Raw genomic sequence first — 17941 nt, 5'->3', positions numbered from 1 at the left:
TAATATCAGGTCTACTAGCAGATAAATAAAGAAGAGATCTGATCATACCTCGATATTGTTTTATGTCTATAGACTGACTAGATTCATCTTTATCTAAGTAACAACTAGTGCTCATCGGTGTAGACATGTGTTTTGCACTATCCATCCCAAATCTTTTGATCAATTCCTTGCAGTACTTGGATTGATTGATGAATATACCTTCTTGAGTTTGCTTGATTTGTAATCCCAGAAAGTACTTTAGTTCTCCCATCATTGACATTTCAAATTCACTTTGCATATCAAGGGAAAACTCCTTGCACAATTAATCATTAGTGGATCCAAAAATTATATCATCAACATATATTTGAACCAACAAAATATCATTATGCTTTCTCTTTATGAACAATGTGGTATCCACTTTACCTCTGGAGAAATCTTTTTCTAGAAGAAAATTGCTTAAGCGTTCATACCACGCCCTAGGGGCTTGTTTCAAACCATAAAGAGCCTTTTGTAATTTATAAACATGGTTTGGTTTATCAGGAATTTCAAAACCAGGGGGTTGTTCAACATATACCTCTTCTTGAATTAAGCAATTTAGAAAGGCACTCTTAACATCCATTTGATAAAGTTTAAAATCCATTATGGATGCATATGCCAATAGCATTCTAATGGCTTCTAATCTTGCAACAGGAGCATATGTTTCTTCATAGTCTATTCCTTCTTCTTGATTATACCCTTTTGCTACTAACCTGGCTTTATTTCTAATAATTATACCATGTTCATCTAATTTATTTCTAAAAACCCATTTTGTTCCTATGATAGGATAATTTTCAGGTTTTTCTACTAATTTCCACACATTATTTCTTTCAAATTGGTTTAGTTCTTCTTGCATGGCAATGATCCAGTTATCATCTACTATGGCTTCTTTTATATTTTTAGGTTCAATCATAGATACAAAAGCCATATTATTGCATAAATCTTTAAGAGAGTGTCTAGTTGTTACCCCTTTTGAGATATCACCAATAATGTTGTCGAGGGGATGATCTCTTGAAGCTTTCCATTCTCTTGGAAGTTCATCATTGGATTTGACTTCTTCTGGAGGATCTTCATTGTTTCCTTTATCATTTCCTTTGGAATCTTGTTCATGAATGTTCATATGTTCTAAAGAATCTGCAATGTCATCTAGCATATTCTTTCTTGACAATATAGCATTAGATTCATCAAAGGTAACATGAATGGATTCCTCGATATTCATAGTTCTTTTATTATATATCCTATATGCTTTGCTTTGTAATGAATATCCAAGAAAAATGCCTTCATCAGATTTTGCATCGAATTTTCCTAGATTATCTTTACCATTATTAAGCACAAAGCACTTGCAACCAAAAACATGTAGATGAGAAATATTAGGTTTTCTACCATTATACAACTCATATGGGGTTTTCTTTAAAATGGGTCTTATCAAGGCCCTATTCATGATGTAACATGCAGTAGTGACAGCTTCAGCACAAAAATACTTTGGAAGAGAAGTATCATTTAATAAAGTTCTTGCAATTTCTTCCAATGACCTATTTTTCCTTTCAACAACTCCATTTTGTTGAGGGGTTCTAGGTGCAGAAAAATTGTGTTCAATACCATGTTCATCACAAAATAATTCAAAATCTTTATTTTCAAATTCACCCCCATGATCACTTCTAATGGATGCAATCTTAAGATTTTTCTTGTTTTGTATGACTTTAGCTAGTTTTCTAAATGCTTGGAATGAATCACTTTTATGTGTAATAAATAATGTCCAAGTATATCTAGAGAAATCATCAACTATAACTAAAGCATAGTAATTTCCTCCAAAACTCATGATTCTAGATGGACCAAATAAATCCATATGCAATAATTGTAAGGGTTGAGTGGTTGAAACAACATTTTTAGGTTTAAATGAGACTCTTGTTTGTTTTCCCTTTTGACATGCATCACATAGTTTATCTTTTTCAAATTTCAATTTAGGCAAACCAACTACTAAATCTTTTGAAATTAATTTATTTAAGTGATCCATGTTTATGTGAGCAATTCTTTTATGCCATAACCATGGATCTTCATCTTTACTAAGAAAGCAATGATTGTTTTCATGTTTTATGCTTAAGTCTATCATGTAAACATTATTGACTCTATGTCCTATATGCTTTATATTAATGTCATGCTTATGTTCTATAAGACATTTCTGAGAATCAAATGATACTAGATAGCCTTTGTCGCATAGTTGACTAACGCTAAGCAGGCTATGCATAAGTCCTTCAACAAGTAGAACATTTTCAATGGAGTTTGAAGAATTTGTACCTATTTTACCCACTCCAAGGATTCTACCTTTGTTGTTGTCACCATATGTTACATGCCCGCTTTTCTTTGGAGAGATATGTGTAAAATTTGATGCATCTCCAGTCATATGTTTTGAGCATCCGCTATCTATGTACCACTTCTTTCTCAAAGATACCTGCATAATTAAGTTTTTGACTTAGGTACCCAAATTTTATTGGGTCCTTGCATGTTAGTATAAACTGAGGATCCTTTTGGGACCCATATCATTTTAATGTTACTGTAATTTTTCTTGAAGTAGCAAGTTGATATGCCATGTCCTCTTCTTCCACAGTAAAAACAAGTGATAGAATTAGAATTACATTTTTGTGTGGAAGTGGAAAAGTTTTTATGAAACTTTTGTTGTTTATCAGATTTATACCCTAGTCCATTTTTATTAGACACATATCTTTGTTTACTTAATATAACATCTAAATTATTTTTACTATATGAAAATTTTGAAAGTGAATTCTTCAACTCTTTAATTTCTTTTACATATTTATCACAACAACTACAAGAATCTGATATTTTCTTGTCAGAAATAGTGGAGATATTAACTTTTTCATTTGTTTTAGAAATTGAGACTTCATTTCTAAGAAGATCTAATTCTTTGTTTAATTTCAAAATCTCATTTTCTAAATTTGAAATTGTTTTCTTTGAAGATGAAACTAATTTTGCAAGTTTAATTGACTCTTTATGCAGATCAGCAAATGCATATTGCAATTCATCAAAAGAAATAGATAAGTTATTCGAAGATGTTACCTCTTCATCATTTTCGTAACTTTTAGCCATAAGGCAGAGATTTATCTCTTCATTTTCAGAATCTTCAGAGGATTCCATATCATTTTCATCCCATGTAATGTATGCTTTCTTCAGTTTCTTTTCACTATGATTTTTCTTTTCAGATTTTTCCATCTTTTTCTTGAAGATGGGACAATCAACCCTCAGATGTCCAGGTTGATTGCATTCAAAGCATTTTAGAGTAGAGGATGAATTTTTTGTCCTTCTCTTTGATTTAAAATTTGGTCGCCTCTGATTTCCTCTTACTTTAAGAAACTTGTTGAATCTTCTTACAAAAAGACTTAGATCATCATCATCATCTGGATCATTATCCTGATCACTTTCTTCTTGAATTGAGGATGATGCTTTAAGAGCAATTCCTTTCTTTTTCTTGTCATTTTCTTCATTTTGGTGCAATCTCAATAGTTCCATCTCGTGTTCCTGCAACTTTCCAAATAAAGTGGCAAGAGACATGTTAGACAAATCTCTTGATTCAGAAATGGCCGTTACTTTGGGTTGCCATTCTCTACTTAAACATCTTAACACCTTGTTTATAAGATCCTCATTTTGAAATTCTTTGCCTAAGGCTGCTAGATGATTTACTATATGTGTAAATCTCTTTTGCATACTTTGAATATTTTCATTTGCATTCATTCTAAATAATTCATACTCATGAGTTAGTGCATTTATCCTAGATCTTTTAACATCTGTAGTTCCTTCATGTGTTAATCGAAGAGTGTCCCACATTTCCTTAGCACTCTTACAATTTGAAACCCTGAAATATTCATCCATTCCTAGGGCATATGTTATTATGTTTTTGGCTTTTAAGTTGTATTGTACTCGTTTTCTATCCTCTTCAGACCATCTATCTCTAGGTTTTTCTATGGTTATGCTTTCACTTGATGAACTACCATCTATTGAAACTCTTTCTACTGTGGTGGGTATATAAGGCCCTATTTCTATGGCTTCCCAGATATTTAGATCTATTGCCTCGATAAAAATTTGCATTCGGGTTTTCCAGTAGTGGTAACCCTCTCCATTAAAGATTGGAGGTCTATTGATAGAATTCCCTTCTGGAAATAAGGAATTTGCTGAGGCCATCTTTTTCTTGAAGCTTCTAAACTTTATACAAGAATGAAGCTTTGATACCACTTGTTAGACAAGTGGCCTCAGATATCTTAAGAAGGGGTGGGGGGTTGAATTAAGATATTCCAAACTACTTGCCCTAATTAAAAATCTATTTCACTTTTTATTTAAGTTATGAATTCCCTTAATGAAAATCTTCTTAAATATTAATTCAAATAAAACAATTTGAATATGAATATAAAGCAATAATAAATAAAGGAGATTAAGGGAAGAGAAAATGTAAACTCAGTTTTATACTGGTTCGGCTACACCCTTGTGCCTACGTCCAGTCCCCAAGCAACCCGCTTGAGAGTTCCACTATCTTGTAAATTCCTTTTACAAGTTCTAAACACACAAGGACAATCCTTCCATTGTGTTTAGAATTCCTTTACAACAAGAGACCCACAGTCTCTTAATTCCTTAGAGAATGAGTAGAAGAAGAAGAATGAATCTCTCTAGAAAGAGATAGATTTTTACAGATTGAGCGCTCAAATAATTCCTTAATGAATTGCAATTGAATTGGCCAAGGAATTCTTAAGAGGATAAAATGAATTTGTTCTCTGAGAGGATAAACACTTTTTGTTCTGAAAAACTCTGTCAAAATCGTGTCTCAAGTCACACATATATAGGCCTTATGAAAGCCATTCAATAACCACATGAAAGGATGTGACTGATGAGAATGTTTTCTGAAAAACTCCTCTGGTAATCGATTACAATAAGTGTGTAATCGATTACACTCTTTAAAATTTGAATTAAAATGTTCAGAAACTGCTGGTAATCGATTACCATATATGTGTAATCGATTACACAGTGCAAATTTTGAATTCAAATTTTAATAGCTGTTGTAAATCAGTTTTGGCCACTGGTAATCGATTACATCCTCTGGTAATCGATTACCAGAGAGTAAATTTGTTGAAAAACACTTTTTAGCTTAAAATTCTTGGCCAAACCTTTTGCTAATCCAATTGGAATTCCCTTCCATTTTAATATCCTTTCTAAGACTCTATAGACTGTCTTGATCATCCATCTTGATTAACTCTAATTGCTTTGTCTTGAGTAAATCTTTGAGAAGCATATGATTCATGTAATCCTTTGGCATCATCAAAACTTTCAGCTTGATCCTTTGTCTACAACCTTGGCCCACGGGCTAAAAAATCTACCCTGAGGTTCATGAGAATCCTAAGACCTTCTTCAACAGTTCTAGCCCAATCCTCTTAGTCTCTTGCTCATCGCTCTAGTGATTAGTCCCTTCCTAGGGAGGATTGCATCATCTCTTCCCCCTTGAAGAGGATTTGACCTCAAATTTGTTGGTTCCTCCTCCTCAGTATCAACACCACCTGTAAAAGGAATTAAATCATAAATGTTAAAAGTAGTGCTGACTCCATACTCTTCTAGGAGGTCCAACCTATAGGCATTGTTATTGATCCTCTCCAAGACCTAAAAAGGTTCATCACCTCTAGGACTGAGCTTGGATTTCTTCTTAGTAGGGAATCTATCCTTCCTAAGATGGAGCCAAACCCAGTCCCTCTCATTAAGAACTAGCTCATTTCTTCCTCTATTGCCTTTAGTTGTTGTCATACCCTAATTTCGTCTGGGGACCATTATTTGTTGGCATGTGACCTTCCCTTGACCACCTCAAAATGTTTAAAACCCATCGTTGTGGAATTTTTAAAGTTCTGGGATATTTTGGGAAGAAATCGGTCAAAAACACAAAAACGGGAGTATATTTAGCAAAATAGGGTGTGTGTAAATAAACTGTTACACTCTAATTTCATTCGGGGACCATTGTTGATTGCTTTGGAAGGCTTAACACTCACCGTAGTGAAATCCGTAAAGTTCCGTGAGGTTTTGGAAAGAAAATAGCCAAAAACGGAGGGGGGGTGAACTTATCAAGATAGGGGTGTAAATAGAAATTTGAATCTAGCCCTTCCAGCTGTTGGGTTGCTTAAGGAGGAAGCAACTAGGTGGCAAGCTCCTCCACGTTTTGTTGAAAAATGGTTTTCGGGGCTTCTGTGGCTGTCGTAATGCTTTCGTAAAATTTCCGAAAACCTTGGGTAAGCATATTTCACTTAATATTGGTGAAAGGGAAGAGAAAAAAAGAGGAAAATCAAATTTGAAACACTTCCGTAACATTTCTGTAAAGTATGAAAAGGGGGGGTGAACTTAGTAATTGGGGTGCGCTTAGAAATCTTCCTCAAGAAGCCTCTGGGCGACAAACACATCACTTTTTCACTATAAATAGGGGAGGAGGCTGTTTCAAAAATGTTCATGACCCCTAGGCTATGCATTTTGGCTATTTTGGGTAAAAAAACACGTTTCCGTGAAGAAAAAGCGAGTCGAAGTGCTTTCGTAACGCTTTCGAGACATTTCCGTGAGCAAATTTGTGAAGATTTTCCTCCGTTCTTCACCGTTCTTCATCCGTTCTTCGTTCGTTCTTCATTCTTCAACCGGTAAGTGTTCGAATCCGAGACTTTCAATTCATTTCTTGTTTAGTTTGCTTTCATCTTCATCTCGTTCACTTTCGATTTTCTTTTCTTCCATTTTTAACGAGATTTTTACTGTTTATTTAAGCCGTTATCTTGCCTAATAATTGATAAAATGAATTTCAACCAATCATTTGTATTGTAATCTCGTTTAATCATTGTTAAAACAAAATCTAACCGATCGTTCACGCTGTAACCTCGGTTAAACCAAAAAAAGAAAAATAATAATAAAATAATCAAAATATCTTGAAAAAAATAATATAATTAAGAAAAATCAGTCAGACGTTTTTCTGTGAAAGTTTCCTTGAATTAATTGACTAATAACCAAAGTGAAATCAAGGTTAAAATCAACTCACAAATCAAGCTTTGTTCGCAAAAATCACTTGAAACCGTTTTAAGGTCCAACACCTTAAACGATCCTCTTTGCTTTTATCGGTTAACATGGACCGTTCAAAAGTATAAAATCAAAACATAACTTTACCGCTTTTGCAAGAACTACGTAGGTCTGATTTTCTCATCGCAATTGAGGATACGTAGGAGCAAAAGCCCCACTTTTGTCGACCACCCCAAGAGATCGTTAATGATTCAATGCCTTAACGCTTCTCTCTTTTCAAAAACCAAGAGATCGTTAATGGTCTAACGCCTTAACATTTCTCTTCTTTCACAACCAAGAGATCGTTAATGGTCCAATGCCATAACGTTTCTCTCCTTTCAAAAGAATCAAAAGATCGTTTAATGGTCCAACGCCTTAGATGACTTTTGTTCGATTAAAATATATCTTGCGAAAAAAGATAAAAACAACTTAACCAACGTTTAGTTCTAAAAGAACTACATAGGTCTGATTTCCTCATCACAATTGAGGATACGTAGGAGCGAGGAAAACACCCTTGTCGACCACAAAAAAATGAAAAATACAAAAGACCTATAAAAAGCTAAAAAACATAAAAAGGGGAAAATACATAATTTTGAAGTCATATTTGCACACTTGATTAGAAGGCTGTCGTCCCTTGTGACGGACGCGTGGGGTGCTAATACCTTACCCGTGCATAAATACAACTCTCGAACCTATCACACTTAAAGTTCGTAGACCACACCTTTCTGATTTTTCTGACGTTTTCCCCGAATAAACATTGGTGGCGACTCCGTGCGCCTTCCTCCCTTGGAAGACGCACCCGTGAGCCCCGCATCGCCCTCTCGTCGAAAGGTAAGTTGCGACAGTTGCATACACTTTTGTTTGGTTCTCTATTTGGTTCCTAACCCTCTTATGCAACTTCTTTACAAACTCTGCCCTAGATTCCCCTTATTTATTTATAAAAGAAGTGTCAAGTAGGAGGGGAATCAAGTATAAGGGTGTTAAAGGATTGAACCCATAGGCAACCTCAAAAGGGGATTGCTTGGTCGTTTTATGAACCCTCCTGTTGTAGGGAAATTCTACATGAGAAAGATACACATCCCAAGACCTATGGTTGCCTTTCAAAAGATCCCTTAAAAGGGTTGTTAGAGACCTATTCACTACCTCTGTTTGCTCATCAATTTATGGATGGCAAGTGGTAGAGAAAATAAGCTTAGTTCCTTGCTTAGCTCATAAGGTTTTCCAGAAGTGGCTAAGGAACTTAGCATCTCTATCTGACATAATGGTCTTAAGCAAACCATAGAGTTTCACAACTTCCCTAAAGAAGAGTTTTGAGATGTGAGAAGCATCATCTACCTTGTGGCATGATATAAAGTGTGCCATCTTGCTAAACCTATCCATCACCACAAAGATAGAGTGTACACCTCTTTGGGTTCTAGGAAGCTTAAGGACAAAGTCCATACTAATGTCTACCTAGGGTGCAGATGGGATGTGTAAGGGTGTGTATAGCTCATAAGGTATCACCCTAGACTTGGCTTGTAAACAAGCCACACACCTAATGCAATACTTATGGATATCTTTCTTTATATGGGGCCAATAGAATTTTTCTTTGAGTAAGACAAGGGTCTTGTCTATCCCAAAGTGGCCCATGAGCCCACCCTCATGGCTCTCTTTCACAAGTAATTTCCTTATGGATCCTTGGGGCATGCAAATTTTTCCCTCTTTGAATAAATACCCCTTAGCCAAATAGAATCCATATTTGGCCTTTTGCCCTCAACTCTTATAAATAGGAGAGAAATGTTCACCTGAAGCATACAATTCCCTAATGTTATCAATTACTAAAACTTGAGCTCTTAGGGAGCAAAACAATGTGTGCCTCTTAGAGAGAACATCAACTACCACATTTGTTTTTCCCTTTTTGTATTTGATAACATATGAAAATTTCTCTAGGTACTCTACCCATTTTCCATGCCTTTTGTTTAACTTGTTTTTCCCTCTAATGTACTTAAGTGATTCATGATCACCATGAACGATAAACTCCTTGGAAACGTAATGTTCCCAAGTTTGGAGGGCTTTTATTAAGGCATAAATCTCTTTATCATAGGTGTGGTAGTTGAGGGTGACACCATGAAGTTTTTCACTAAAATAAGCAATAGGGTGCCCACCTTGCAACAATACATCTCCCACACCCACTCCAGAGGCATCACATTCTAGCTCAAAAGTTTTAGAAAAGTCAAGAAGAGCTAGAATAGGTGCCTTGGTGAGCTTTTCTTTGAGCAAAGCAAAGGCTTGCTCTTGTCTTTCACCCCAAGTGAATGCGACATTCTTCTTCACCAGCTCATTGATAGGAGAGACAAGTGTAGAGAAATTAGGAACAAACCTTCTGTAGAAGCTTGTTAACCCATGGAATCCCCTAATATCTCCTACACTTTTTGGGGTGGACCATTCTTGGATGGCCTTGATTTTCTCAGGGTCCACTTGGACCCCATTTCTACCAACTACAAATCTTAAGAAAACTATATTATCTACACAAAAAGTACACTTCTCTATATTGGCATAGAGAGTGTTTTCCCTAAGAACATAAATAATTTTCCTTAGATGTCCTAAGTGATAATCTAGGCTCCTACTATACACTAAAATATCATAAAAAATATACAACTACAAATATACCTATGAAATCCATTAAGACATGATGCATAAGCCTCATAAAGGTGCTTGGTGCATTAGTGAGCCCAATAGGCATCACTAGCCATTCATACAAACCAAACTTAGTCTTGAAAGCGGTTTTCCACTCATCACCCACTTTCATCCTGATTTGGTGATAACCACTTTTAAGATAAATTTTTGAAAATATATTGGCACCATGCAACTCATCAAGAAAATCATCAACTCTAGGAATAGGGTGCCTATACTTTATAGTAATGTTGTTGATGGCCCTGCAATCTGTACACATTCTCCACTTACCATCCTTTTTGGGCACCAACAACATTGGCACAACACAAGGGCTTAGGCTCTCTTGGAACCAACCCTTCTCCAGCAATTCCTTAACCTGAGACTCTATCTCCTGATTCTCCCGAGGGTTAGTCCTATAGGATGACCTATAAGGAAGGCTTGCTCCTAGGACTAAGTCTATTTGGTGTTCTATTCCCCTAAGAAGAGGTAGCTTAGGGGGTATCTCTTTGGGAAATATATCACCAAATTCATGTAAGAGTTCTTGGACCTTCGGGGGTAAGGTCTCAAATGTAGGAATTGTGACAGTGATAAGGGTGGTTTCCCTTGATAGGAGAAGGTAGAAGGATTGTTTAAGAAAGAGTGTTCTTTTGATATATCCTTTTATTGCAAAATGATTTTCCTTCTTAACAATCTTCTTGGAGGAATCCTTTTCCTTGTTTTCCTTCCCCTTGGCCTTTGAAGACAAGGCCTTACTATCCTTCTTTTTCTTTTGCTTTTTTAGTTTTTCTTCTTTTTCCCTCTTATCTTTCATAGTTAGTTGATCTTTGGCCACTTGTGAAGGTGTTTGAGGATGAAACACAAACTTTGTTCCAAGGTGGGTAAGGGTTATCTCATTAGTTAGACCATTATAGATGATTGACTATCATCTCCCCTTGCTCATTGAGCCATTGAAGTTTTTAAGGCTTTGGATGGGGAGTGATAGCAAGGCTTAACTTAGAGACTAATCTTGTGCTGCAACAATTGCAACATGAACCACTATCTACAATGAGAGAGCATGTGTTATAAATTTTTTTACACCTTGTGTGAAAAATATTCTCTCTGAGATTGGGTCAAGTCACAAGATTGGCCTCCTAGAAGCCTTCTGACCATTAAAAGGTCCCCTTCTTCTTGGGGGTAGATTTCTTCACTAGATTCTTCCCCTTTTGCTTCTTCACTTTCACTAGAGGAAGGTGAAGTAGTAGCCTCATCTTGGCTACAATAAATGTCTTGACCCCTTATAATCATGGTTTTCTTGATGGGGCATTAAGAAGCAATGTCTCCTCTTCCAAGACATTTAAAACACTTTATAGATTTAGTCTTCTCTTGCATAATAGCCTTAAGGGGTTTATTTTTTATTGTCTTCCCCTTATCATCTTTGGGCTTAGAAGGTGCAACCCCTAAGATGCCTTAACCTTGGTCTTTCTTTGGATAAGAGTGAGAGCCATAAGATTTTGAAGTAGGTTTCCTTTTAAGTTATTGCTCTACCCTTATGCAAACTTGGACTAGGTCATCTAGGTCCCTATATGGAAGGAGCTCAACCTTATCCCTTACTTCCATATTAAGTGATGCAATCCTACCTCCCAAGGGTATTGGATAGAAGACTCCAAGAGGCTTGGGCTAGAGCTACTAAAGAAGGCCCTAGGGTTCTCATGAACCTTAGGGTAGATTTTTGAGCCCATGGGTCAAGGTTGGATCCACTCTTCTTTGTAAATATTTGAATAGGTTTTTCCTTCTTTTGAGCCTTGTATTTTGGCCATTCTAGTAGTATAGGGTTTTAGCCTTGTATTTCAGGGCATTTTGAGTAGTCTTTGTAGTAGGGACTTTTTTTTTGTATTTTCATGTATTTTGTCAAGGAGGTGAGCTTAGTTTTTAGATGGGTGTGTGTAGCTAAGCTCTAGCTTCTCAAGGAAGCTTCTCAAGGAGGTGAACTTAGTTTTTAGATGGGTGTGTGTAGCTAAGCTCTAGCTTCTCAAGGAAGTTTTCTCAAAGAAGCTTCTCAAGGAAGTTTTCTTAAGAAAGCTTCTCAAGGAAGCTACCTAGTCTATAAATAGAAGCATGTGTAACACTTGTTGTAACTTTGATGAATGAAAGTCTTATGAGACACACTTCAAAGTTCCACTTCTCTCCCTCTTTTATTCCTTCAATTTAGTGCTCCCCCTTTCTCTCTTTCTTTTCTTCCATTAAAGCATCATCTTCAAGCTTCTTATCCAAGGCAATTCTTGGTGGTGAAGCTCCTTCTTCCTTGGCTTATTCCCTAGTGGATGGTGCCTCCCCTCTCCTCTTCTCCTTTGCCTTCCGCTGCATCTCCATGGTGTAAAATCATCATTGAAGGACCTCATTGAAGCTCAAAGATCCAGCCTCCATAGAAGCTCCACAAGCAAGCTTCCATCAAGTGGTAATCAGAGCACAAGAGCTTCAAGTAGGTGCTCCTTAAACCTCCATTAATTTTTTGCTTTACCTTCTCTTCCATTGTTGTTTCTTCATTTTTTCTCCATGTATCTCCTCACATGTCTTGTGATAAATGTTTTTAACATGATTCTTTAGAGTTTCCACCGATTAAACTTGCTATAGAAGCTAGATTTGATTTTCTATGGTTCAAATTTCTTGTTCTTGTTCTTGAACCATGAATTGTGTTGAGTTTAGGTTCCTTTGAGTTTTGTCTTGTTATTTTTTGTGGCTGAAACCTAAACCATAAAATTCTTACAAAAATATTAAAGTAGAAGAAAACCTCAAAAATCTAGAGTGACTTGTTCACCTATTGTAGTTTTGTCATAGAAGTCATGTCTAGTCATGAAACTTGTCACATAAGATTTCTTATGTTGTGCTGAATTTTTTTTTCTTGTTTCTTTGTCTAACTCATTTGTTCATGAGTGTATGAAATTAATTTAGCCTATTATTTGATTTGAGTCAAATCTTTCATGTTAATTAGTCCTTAACATGTTCATGCAAAATTCTTAGAGAGTCTTTGATTGTGAACTTTTCTTGAACTTTTAGGTTTCCTTTTGATTGTGTCTATTGTGAATTTGAGTTTTGGTGATTGAATTGCTGGCTGAAATGTTGATCCTAAGTGAATATTGAACTCCTAAAACTGTGGTAAACAATCCTAGTGAGTTCAACATACATAGGAAGGTTGAAAGTAAGCCCAAGGCAATCAATATACCATGCTTAAAAAAAAATCGCTGGTGCTGGCAGCTTGGACATACAAACTTGTAAAAATTACTGAGAATTGGTTACTTCGAATTTTGAGCTGAAAGTTTTATTGAATTTTCTAGACATCCGGAAAAAAGTTATAGAAAAAGAACCAAGTGATTTGGATAAAACGAAAAAATACTAAAAATCACACAAGTTGGCAGAAAAATCAGTATCCAGGAAAAAAAGTGAAAGGGAAGTGTGCTTGTTGTTTTGGCTCAAAATATATTCTATAATTGGTGCCTATGTTATACCAATCTTAGTTCCGAAATTTCAATTGAAAATTATTGTGAAAACAAGTGCCAAAGCTAGAGGTTTGTTGACTCTTTTTTTTTATAGTTTTTTTACTCTACTCTAGAGCCATTCTAAGTTTCTCTTTGAGTCCTATCTTGCTTCTATGTCCTTTTCATTGCTTTAATTGTTGAGTAATCCTTGAAAAAATGTCTTGTTAAAATTCCATTGGTTTAGCTTTCATTTCATTTTTTTTTTGTCTTTGGTTATTGCTTGTCTCTTTGTTTCCTTGTTTGTGGGTTGCCATATAGGGAATTGGAAGGAGGATTGGTGCCATCCCTTGAAGAATTTGAGTGAAGAAGAAAGGGGCCAACCACCTTAAGAGCTATTGGACTAAGAAGCACTCCAAATTGAGTGAATCACCAAAGAGAGAACAACCACCAAAATTGAGGACCATTTTGTAATTTTGTAATTTGCAATTTACTTACCTTCATTGCTTTCAAGTTTTGTAACAAAAAGATACCTTCATTGCTTTCAAGTTTTGTAACAAAAAGACCTTTCATTGGAAGTGTGTTGGGAGCCTCCAATAGGTTACCAAACTTCCATTTGTGTGTAATAATTTTAGGCAAATTTTCCTTAGGATAGTGAGTGTTTTGTTGGGAACCTTGAATGTGGTCATCCAAACACTCTTAGGATTCACCTAGTTTACTTTTCTTGCTTACTTTCATAGCTTATTTCCTTTACCTTCCATTGTCAAACCACCTAGATAGCTTGCATTTTACCAATTAGTTTTTTCCCTTATCTTTCACACCTCTTTTAGTGTTTATTTTGGCTAGTTTCAACCATAGTTTCTTTTACCTTTTGTTTTCAAACCTCCAACAAGAAAGAACCACAACTTAGGAACCAACATGAGTCATCATTCATCTAGTGTTAATGGTGAGGGTACTAGTCATAAAGACCCTTTATCTAGAATCTTAGATTAGTTGAGTTCCCTCAAGTTATATAAAGAAAAACAAGAGAGAAAAGAAAAAGGAAAAAAAAGAGTGGAAGAAATAAGTCAAGATGAAAGAAAGAAAATAAGAGAGGAAGAAAGAAGAAAAATAATGAAAGAAATGAAAAGAGAAAAACATGCCTCCTATAGTAGTCATAACTCTTGTAAGAGCCTAAGTGAAGAACTTCGTGACTATTATGAAGGAAGACATAGGTCACATCTTAGACCTCACTCCCATAGAAGAGAAAAGGAAAGAAAGCCTCAAGAGGCTAACATTAACCTCCCATACTTCCATGGGAAGGACAATGTAGAGGCTAACTTAGTTTGGGAAATAAGGGTAGAGCAACAACTTAAAAAAAAGTCTACATCAAAATCTTATGGATCTCCCTCTTATCCAAAGAAAGACCAAGGTCAAGGCATCTTAGGGGAGACACCTTCTAAGCCCAAAAATGATAAGGCGAAGACAATAGAAAAGCAAGCCCCTAAGGCTAGTATGCAAGAGAAGACTAGCTCTATAAAGTGCTTTAAATGTCTTGGAAGAGGACACATTACTTCTCAATGCCCCACCACAAAAACCATGATTATGAGGAGCCAAGACATTTATAGTAGCCAAGATGAGGCTACTACGTCACCTTTCTCTAGTGAAAGTGAAGAAGCAAAAGGGGAAGAATCTAGTGAAGAAATCTACCCCCAAGAAGAAGGACAACCTTTAATGATTAAGGAGGAGTGTAAGGAGCTAACACTACTAAAAAAAACATATTTTACGATGCACATTCTAAGGCGGTTATATGGAACCGTCTTAGAATGTGACACAGTGGCAATGATGTAAATAAATACAACCATTCTAAGGCGGTTTTGTAAAACCGTCTTAGATTGCTGCCATTTTAAGTCGTCTTTGTACAAAACCCTTCGGATATTTTTTGTTTTTATTAATATTTTATTTGCACTCTCTGATTGTTGCTCTATCATTCTCCCTCTTGGACTCCTCAGCTCCTCTAAGGTTTCTGAAATGGTGCAGTCGCAGGCACCACCACTTCCACCCAACGACGGCAGCAGCGGATTGCATTAGGCAGTGCCTCCTCAAGTACATCCTCTCCATGGTCTCGTTCCTCCTCGCCAAGAACCCCGACGATGGTTCTTCCCAAACCATCACTGCGGACACCAAGCTCCGTGACAAAGGAGCTCCGCAAGGAGTTCAGCGCCAACCACGTACTGGCCGAGTGCCGCCGCAAGAAGCTGAACCATAAACAAGGTGCTTCATATTTTTTGTTCCTTTTTCTCCAAAAACGAGGTGCTTCAGATATGCTCATCATCGGAGGGAATCAAATCGAAAGGAAAGGAAAGTGCAGAATGGAGGACATTCCGTAGTCGACGCTCTTTGAGCAAGACCACAAGATCCACGCTCTTTGAACAAGACCACAAGATCCACGCCGCAGCCACCAATTTCAGCGCTGACCAGTTATGCTATACTCTTTGTCTCTCTTTTTGTTTTTGTTTTTGTGTTCTTCATCGAATGGACATGCTGTTGGTGCTCTATCCATTTCCTTTCCTCTTCTAATTATGAGAGAAGTAGTGAGCCTTTTCTTTCAAAGGGGTGTCTCTATGTCAATGGATTGGAAATCCGCTTGGTTCTTGGCTTATATAATATTGGGTGTTTTGGTTGAATTCTAATCTAAAACTCTTGTGCCAGACGCACTTTTGTTTTTGGGTTGCACTGCAGATTTTGATGAGAAAGGTGAACATTTTCTTGGCTCTTAGTATTTTCTCTGGTGCATATATTTTATTTTGGGGTCTTAAATGTAGATTGAGTTCAAAAGAAAGAATGTTCTTGGAATGGATGAGTCTTTCCCATTCATAGCATTCGCAGCAGTTCATCCTCGTGGGTCCCCCCAAACTTTCAACTTTTTGTTTCTGTTTGAAGATACTTCACTATTTACCCCGTATTAATCTATTTTTGCACTCTGTTGTTCCCTGAATGTATTCTCTAAATTTATTTATTGAATTTTGGGATGATTGTGACCATTCCTTTGGTGAACTTACTATGTTATTTTTAACTTCCCTGAACCGAAGTGCTCCTTTATGAGGTCCCTTAATTTAATATTTACTTTTGAAAAGACCAGTGCAACATTTAATTGTTGACTTGTAGTTTGATTTTTCTAACTCATTTACTTATGTTAATTGTGTTTTCAAAGGTCCAATCTTGGTTCCTTGTCAGTAGTCCTTCCTTCAACAGGCAGAACTAGAGGTACTGGAGAACGTTGCACTTAAGCTTTTTGGAATAGTTATTTTTATTTTATGATTACTTGTTATGAAGTTTAGTTTAGTCACCATGAGTTCAAAGTAATGAATGATTTGAAAATGACCAAGTTTAGTTTAGTTTCACTTTTGATGTCAATATGTCACTAAGTGATGATCATAGTCATGGCCTTATGAAAGGTCACGAGTATCTATCATCTATGTCTTCTCTCATGTTTTTAATCAGCATAAGTAGATTATATCTTCCATTTCTTGTAACCTTTACCTAGATTGCCTACTTGACTTATATAACTATTGTTTCATTGTATCTTTAATGGTAATTTCTATGCAGGTACAGTGCATCGACAGAGTAGTGGAATTGAAAATTCCAGTAATCCTCCAAAGCTTCGTAGGAATGCCTCTACTTCATGTCATACAATTAGCACTTCCCAATATGGTCCTTCAGATCCAGGTTATACTTGAAAGGACAATTTTGTTAGTTATTATTAACACTTATTTTTCATAAATTTATGAGATAACTTTATTAACATTTAGAACTTTAAATTACCTTGTTTTGCTAGTTTTTGGGTCTGTTGTCCTTCCCATTGTTTGGTTTTATCATATTTCTTTTAATTTTGTACTGTAGTATGCTATATGTGCTTCCTTACAATATAATGCTTTTACGGTAGTGAGTTTAGTAATAGCCATGTTTTCAGGGTGATTGCTTTTAGGTAGATTTTTATATTTATATTTCTAATCAAACCCAACCATTAAAAATCCACATAAATGGCAATATTGAAGGAAGAATTCAACGCGAATAGTAAATTGACGACATAGCGTATGGTCATGAAGAGTTTTTCTTTTCGGTTTCTCCATTGGGTTTGGGTAGATAGAAATTTTTAGTTTGGTCCTGATCACAGGAATTTATTATACTGTATTGTTTTACAGTCCAAAGCAGTCTGGAATCGTCCCAATGCAATGCTTAGAGATTTATTACCGCTTCTGCTGACTGATTTTTTGTTCACAATTCTTTTACTACTCTAACTTAATTGTTTTTTTTTTGGTTTGGTACCTAAGGTGAGATTGATTGTTAGTTATATTGAATGGACTTCTAATCAGTAATAAAAAATGTTTTGGCATGTCATATATGTGATAGGATTAGTAGTTTTAAATGGGTTAAAATATCACTAGCTTAATTGTACTTTTAAGTTGCTTAGTCTTGTTAGCGATGAATTAATTTTTTTCATCAAGTAATGGCAACTGATAGGATGGGACCTTCAGCTTCATGGGTAGTCATCATGGAATAATCATTTTTTTATTGGGATCAATAGGAATTGTTAATCATGATTTTAAATTTTATTTATTTATTATGAAGCATTTTTAAATTGTGGGTAATTAAATAAGAAAAAAAATAATTTTTTCGTAAGCAAAACAAAAAGGTGATGTCCTTTTAAAACTCTTTGTAACTTTCTCAAGCTTTTGTCTAATAGCTCTTCCGAAACCTCACTTAGACTTAAT

This window comes from Glycine max, chromosome 14, assembly GCF_000004515.6.
Source record: "Glycine max cultivar Williams 82 chromosome 14, Glycine_max_v4.0, whole genome shotgun sequence".
Classification (NCBI taxonomy): domain Eukaryota; kingdom Viridiplantae; phylum Streptophyta; class Magnoliopsida; order Fabales; family Fabaceae; genus Glycine; species Glycine max.
Note: the sequence above shows the minus strand (reverse complement) of the source record.